The following is a 7602-nucleotide window of genomic DNA, read 5'->3' as shown; positions in this document are numbered from 1 at the left end:
CTCCCTAGGTCCTGCCCTTCCCTGGAGCTGCTGCACACCCAATGAGGCTCATAGAATCATAGAATTGTAGAGTTGGTAGGGATCCAAGGGTCATCTAGTCCAACCCCCTGCAAAGCAGGAATCACAAGGAAATACGGTAGTTTTATTTTATAATATTTATACACCATTTGATTGTAAAAAAAGAGAAAAGAAAAACCCTTAAAGCAGGTTTCAATAAGTTAAAAGTGTAAAATAAAGACAGATTTACAGCAGCATTTTATTTTTTTAGGTCAAAATATACTTTTTATTTGACTAACTTTTGTTAACAAGTACGTAAGCTTTCCTGCTACACAGAACTCTTCAGTAAGGAAGAGGGAAGGAGGTTTCACAGCCATAGAGATAGAGCAAGATTACTCATTAACATTAATGCAAATACTTTATTATTTTGCCACTCCCATTTCAGTCCACTCTGTAATGGCCAGTAATCTTATCATTTAATACATCTATCAATCCCTTTTCAGCTTAATAACGTCTTACAATACAAAAACCTCACTCCCTTCCGGTGGGTCCTGGCCACTCAGGCTGCTCTTCTGCCCAATAGTTCTGTGTACTCCTGAAGCTTACAACAGTATTTCAAAGCATATGTCCCCCCAACAGATGGCCATCCAACTTCTGTTTAAAAGCCTTCAATGAAGGAGAGTCATCCAGGCAAACAAGAGGCAATTTTCTTTCTACAATTCAAGTATATATTTTGCAGATTTCTGTATTGCAGGGAGTTGGACTAGAACACCCAAATCCACTTTAATTGCATAAACCTAAAGTTCTGGGATGCACCTGAATCTCTCTCTGGTAAAATACTGACAGCCTGTAGATGGCCACAAGTGTACTCAGAAGAAGTAAGTTCAGTGAGGCTTCCTCCTAGTTAAGCTGGTATAGAATTGCAGCCTTAAGTTACACAGAGGCTGCAATTTTCTGCTTTCATCAGGAGCAAGAATAGAGTCTTAAAATGTACTGCTCTCTGAATAAAGTGTTCTGGCTTCTGACACATTTTGCTGCTCTTTCAGCTTTATATCATTATGTCCTGCCTAAAGAAGCAAAGGAGATTGCTTCATTAGGTGTTGAAAAGTGGAGATAATAAGGCACCAGTCAGTGAAGCAATATGAAAATGTCAGATAAGGTAGATGGCTGATCTGACTGGAAAAAGCCAAGAGTGACTAAGGTAGGGAAAGCTGAAACTGTCAATTTCAGTTTCGATTAGTTTACATTTTTCCACTTTTACAGTTCACTTCTCCACATTTCTACATATGCTTGCACTGATAACAAAAGTTCCTCATGAAAATTCTTCAGCATCTTATGGCAGATCACTCCTAATATGCACATTTTAGGAGGAACACTTATTTGGCAAAACAATTGCCCACCCCCACCCCCATAAAAGAAAGTACTTTCCCCGCAGAATGCAGCCTGCATTTATGATATGCTGACTTAGATGGCTTCGAAACAGGAAACCAGACAAACTTCTGAAGAAGGCTAGGACTCTCCATGGATGCTTTCCACAATACAGTGGTAACTCAACTTACGAACGACTCGACAACCAAATTTTTCAACTTACGAATGGGGCAAATGGCTGCACGCTTACGAATTTCTCGACATCCGAACGGAAACCACGGTGGTTTTAGATAGGGTTTTTTTGACTTACGAATTTTTAGATGGGGTTGCTTCGACTTACGGATTTTTCCGTTTCCAATGCATTCCTATGGGAAATCACGTTTCCGAATTTTTCGACCTACAAAGGTGCCTTCGGAACGGATTAAATTCGTAAGTCGAGGCACCACTGTAGCCATATGCAACCACTGCATTCAGAGGCTGTGTCATTCCCTTTATGTTTTCAGTGTTCGGAGCAGAGTGCCATGGCTTATGTAGCCAAAACAGTACCATCCATGCACAGGACATATCAGCAGCTCAAGGAAAACTCCAAGTTCTACAGAAGTGCAGAGCCCAGTGCAGTTTGAGCAAAGTACGTGAATGTGGAATGTTGGCTGGCTGTTTGGAGAGGGTGACCCGACAGGAGAGAGGGAATGGAGTGTCTTAGAGGGGGGCATGGCTGGCTGAACAGAAACACTCCATAGTGCAATATTTTGTTACAGGTTCAGCTTGAGTCTCTCAAAGCAGTTGCTGGGCAACCACAATGAGAAAGGACAACTGGTGTGCACGTCTTGCTTGTGGGCTTCCCAGGTTGTCCGCTGTGGGAAATTGGATGCTAGCCCTATCCGGTTGTTTTTCATTTTATGTACCTCCCCTGCATGTGAGAATGTCAAGACAGCCGTGTAAATTAGCCAGAGCCAAGAATACTTAACATTGCTTTGGCTCATTTAGATGCTGTTTATCTGCGCATCGGGGGGTCATGAATTTCTGAAATGCTTCTGTTTTGCAGCCTGGGCTTGATTACGCACTCTGCAGACCCCCCTTTCATCAGACTTTCTCAAAAGCACTTTAAAATCAGGCAAAGCATGTCCTAATGATGCAGTGGAAAAGGAAATTTTAATTCCGGCTTGGGATTCATCCAGTCCAGCCTTTTGCATGATGAATTCTGCATACAGGGGCGTAGCGAGGCGCCGCAACACCCGGGGCGGCAAATTGCCATGCCTCCGGGGGGCGCAGCATCGCTATGAAACGACGCATGTGTTGCTATGTAGAGGGGGAATCACAACCCCTCCCGCAAATTCAAAACAGAGCCTAAACGGAGCGTCCGGGCTCCAGGTAGATAGCCCACTGGCGCTCATCCCGCTACACATGTGTGCTACGTAGAGGGGGATCGTGTGGCCCTGTGACTTCTAAATGGAGCCTAAACAGAGCGTCCAGGCTCAGGCGCCGATTGCGGGACGAGGGCGCGGCCCTGAGTGCCACCTCCCCTCCAGCAGGCACCTGCATGGCACCCAATCGCTCGGCTGGTGCACCTGCAGCTTCCCCCCTCCCCCGAGGCTGCCGTGCAGAGGCGAGGGGTGGGGGTGCGGCCCCTGAGTGACACCCCATCCAGGGCGGTACCCGGGGCGGACCGCCCCGCCCCCGCTTGCTCCGCCCCATCTGCATAAAGGTTAAATAAGCAGGGAGACAATATACAGCTTTGTCGTACTCCTTTCCCAATTTTGAACCAATCCATATCCAGTTCTAACTGTAGCTTCTTGTCCTACATAGAGATTTCTCAGGAGACAGATGCGGTGATCAGGCACTCCAATTTCTTTAACAGCTTGCCATAGTTTGCTGTGGTCGACACAGTCAAATGCTTTTGCGTAGTCAATGAAGCAGAAGTAGATGTTTTTTCTGGAACTCTCTAGCTTTCTCCATAATCCAGCGCATGTTTGCAATTTGGTCTCTGGTTCCTCTGCCCCTTCAAAATCCAGCTTGCACTTCTGGGAGTTCTTGGTCCACATACTGCTTAAGCCTGCCTTGTAGAATTTTGAGCATAACCTTGCTAGCATGTGAAATGAGGGCAATTGTGCGGTAGTTTGAGCATTCTTTGGCACTGGTCCCATCACCCCCTGGCAAATAGAAGGGGAAGAAATGGAGGCAGTGAAATATTTTACTTTCTTGGGTTCCATGATCACTGCAGATAGTTACAGCAGTCACAAAATTAAAAGATGCCTGCTTCTTGGGAGAAAAGCAATGACAACCCTAGACAGCATCTTAAAAAGCAGAGACATCACCTTGCCGACAAAGGTTTGTATAGTTAAAGCTATGGTTTTCCCAGTAGTGATGTATAGAAGTGAGAGCTGGACCATCAAGAAGGCTGATCGCCGAAGAATTTATGCTTTTGAATTATGATGCTGGAGGAGACTCTTGAGAGTCCCATGGACTGCAAGAAGATCAAACCTATCCATTCTGAAGGAAATCAGTCCTGAGTGCTCACTGGAAGGACAGATCCTGAAGCTGAGGCTCCAATACTTTGGCCACCTCATGAGAAGAGAAGACTCCCTGGAAAAGACCCTGATGTTGGGAACGATTGAGGGCACAAGGAGAAGGGGACAACAGACGACGAGATGGTTGGACAGTGTTCTCGAAGCTACGAACATGAGTTTGACCAAGCTGCGGGAGGCAGTAGAAGACAGGAGTGCCTGGCGTGCTCTGGTTCATGGGGTCACGAAGAGTCGGACATGACTAAACGACTAAACAACAAATATTTACCTACAGAGGTGGGGAAATGGTTAAGTGGACTCCTCTGGCAACAGAACCCAGGAACAGCAGGAACTGGGATAGAACATTAGCTAGACAACTTGCATTAGAGCAATCCATGCTATGGACTGAGGTGGAAGGGAGAAGCTGTTAATACCCCTCTCCCAATCTCATTCCCAACTATCTTAGGGATTTGGAAACCAAGTCCTATAACAAATTATTGGAAAGAGCCAGGCATGTTTAGCTCTGAGAAGCAAAGGTCAAGGGGAGGCATGAGTGGTCTTCAAAGGGCTGCCACACAGAAGCAAAACTCAGACCAACAGATGAAATTGCAGGGAAGATCTTGGCTAAGTATTAGGAGAAGCATCCTAACAGGATCAACTGTTTTAACAGTAGAGCAGTCTACCTTTGTGGGCTGGTCAGCTCTCCTTCTCTGGGAGAGAATTAAGCAGAAGCTGGATGGGCACCTGTCAGGGCTGCCATTGTTGCATCCTGCAATGCAGGGGCTGGACTAGATGACTATCATCATCATCTATCTATCCTGGCTAATACCTTTTTGGGCAAGTAGAACAATCAGAGTCCATACCTCACATGTTTATCCTAGTCTATTGGTTTTCTGATGCCTTACTCTGGCCCACATTTGATACCAGACTGAAGGTTTTTTGTTTTTTAGTAACATGATTTCCCCTAGTTGTTAGGGTTTTTTTTTTTTTTAAGAACTGTTTTTATCGGCTATAACCGCCTCTCATTTTATTGCATTTGTAAATGTTTTACGATCTATTCTGTTAATAGTTTTTAAATTGAACCTTCCCAGAGTGCTGTGATTGCAGCAGAACAACAGAGCATACATTTTACGAGTCAATAATGGTCTCTGGGAGAAAGTGAAGAGATGCACCCTTGGGGATTTGGGGCTAAGACTTGTGGGGGGGGGCTGCAGTGGGCTTCGTGCTTGCCACGTGGCAGGTTTGCCCCCCTCGCAACTGTGTCAAATCACACGCTTTATCCCATAGGATTGAATGAAGACCACTGAGAACTAAGCCGGCCACTGTGAGTTCAAAACAAAACAAGCTTCTTTCCAAGTACTCTTGTGATGGCACATCCATAACAACAACAAATATGGTCACTGAGGCATGGAGGTGATCCAATGCAGAGAGGAAATTACTTTTTTTTTTTAGCAACTGCAAAGAAGCCCTGGCAAGATATAAAGGCAAATACTGAGAATTGTTTGGTCATGAATTGGTAATGACCTTTTTGGGAAGAGGAGACCAGGGGCTGGTAAGGAGGTTAGAGGCATCACCCTCCACAACTACACAGGCTTCCTCAGGAATGTTCTTATACTAAGTCACGCTACACAGCTTTCCTTGGACCTGGTGTTTGGGGACTACAGTGTCCATCAGCTCCAATCCGCACAGCTGTATTATCTACTCCAGTGTAGCCATGCTGGGCAACATACTGCAGATACTGGAGGGTGAACATGAGACCTTCTGCAGGCAGAGTATATCAATGCGCTATAACTCAACACATGTTCTGGAACTTATACTGACTCAGATAAGGCTATTGGTCTTGTAGCTCACCTATACTAACTGGCAGCAGCTCTCCAGCCTTCAGACATTCAGAACCTTACGTGGAAATGCCATAGGCGGTTACATGCAAAGCTATAGCCCTTCCCTAAGTAAGTGAAGTAATATCCAATGCCATTCACGAGCCCATTAATTCCAGAATCTAAAATTACCTAATTGCGATGGTGCTCCATAATTTCAGGAACCTTTACTTTTAAAGCAGGGTGGTGGATGCATTCTTTGCTGGCTATATACTTTCCTGCTGTTACAGTAGGTAACGCCGAGAAAGTGCTGCCACCTAGCTCCAGTTTTTAAACTTTGCAGGGAAAAACACAGCTACCGGTACACACACACACACACACACACACACACACACACACACACACACACACACACCTGAATTGCATCAGGTTGCAAAAGCTGTGCTTCTGGGAGTATTTGCGTCATGGATAAAATGTATTTGGTGCACGCTTAAGGTATTTACACCAATCACCTTAGAAAGTGGTAATTTTCTCCAGCAGAAGTAAAATACTTTTCTTGAGTGTGTCTGTTGCTAACGGTAAGTTGATCTCAAACAGCAGTAATAAACTTTACATAATCAGATTGCCCAAAATAAATTACTTGACTGCTGGTGCAAAATCCTCCTGCGAGTTTCCCTCAGGAAAGTAACTGGTAGAGCAGGCATAGGCAAACTCGGCCCGCCAGATGTTTTGGGACTACAACGCCCATCATCCCTAATCACTGGTCCTGTTAGCTGGGGATGATGGGAGTTGTAGTCCCAAAAAACAGCTGGAGGGCTGAGTTTGCCTATGCCTGTGGTAGAGACTGCTAAAACCGTTTTACTAGATAGCCCTTGTAGCCTGTTCCAGCAGGGGTCACTGTAAGAGGCTGGAGCAACGGAATGGTAACTGTGACAGAAAAACCCAAGCAGCATCAAGTCTTGTGGGCGAGGCAGTGGAAGACTGCAAACAGAGGGAACTGATGGCCTGGTCCCTGCCACAATTATTATTATTATTATTATTATTATTATTATTATTATTTATGCCCTGCCCATCTGGCTGGGTTTCCCCAGTCACTCTGGGTGGCTTCCAACAGAAATATTAAAATACACTAATTTCTTAAAGATTAAAAGCTTCCCTAAACAGGGCTGCCTTCAGTTGTCCTCTAAAATTCTGGTAGTTATTTTTCTTTTTGACATCTGGTGGGAGGGCGTTCCACAGGGCGGGTGCCACTACCGAGAAGGCCCTCTGCCTGGTTCCCTGTAACTTGGCTTCTCACAGCGAGGGACCTGCCAGAAGGCCCTCGGCACTGGACCTCAGTGTCCAGGCAGAGCGATGGAGGTGGAGACGCTCCTTCAGGTATTCTGGACTGAGGCCGTTTAGGGCTTTAAAGGTCAGCACCAACACTTTGAATTGTGCTCAGAAACGTACTGGGAGCCAATGCAGGTCTTTCAAGACCGGTGTTATGTGGTCTCAGCGGCTGCTCCCAGTCACCAGTCTAGCTGCCACATTCTGGATTAATTGTAGTTTCTGGGTCACCTTCAAAGGTAGCCCCACATAGAGCACATTGCAGTATTCCAAGCGAGAGATAACCAGAGCATGCACCACCCTGGCGAGACAGTCCGCGGGCAGGTAGGGTCTCAGCCTGCGTACCAGATGGAGTTGATAAACAGCCGCCCTGGATACAGAATTGACCTGTGCCTCCATGGACAGCTGTGAGTCCAAAATGACTCCCAGGCTGCACACCTGGTCCTTCAGGGGCACAGTTACCCCATTCAGGACCAGGGAGTCCCCCACACCTGCCCGCCTCCTGCCCCCCACAAACAGTACTTCTGTCTTGTCAGGATTCAACCTCAATCTGCAGTGCCATCCCTCTAAGGATGATTGCCAAAGTATGT

This window comes from Zootoca vivipara, chromosome 6 (assembly GCF_965207765.1).
Source record: "Zootoca vivipara chromosome 6, rZooViv2.hap1.1, whole genome shotgun sequence".
NCBI classification, from domain to species: Eukaryota; Metazoa; Chordata; class Lepidosauria; order Squamata; family Lacertidae; genus Zootoca; species Zootoca vivipara.
Note: the sequence above shows the minus strand (reverse complement) of the source record.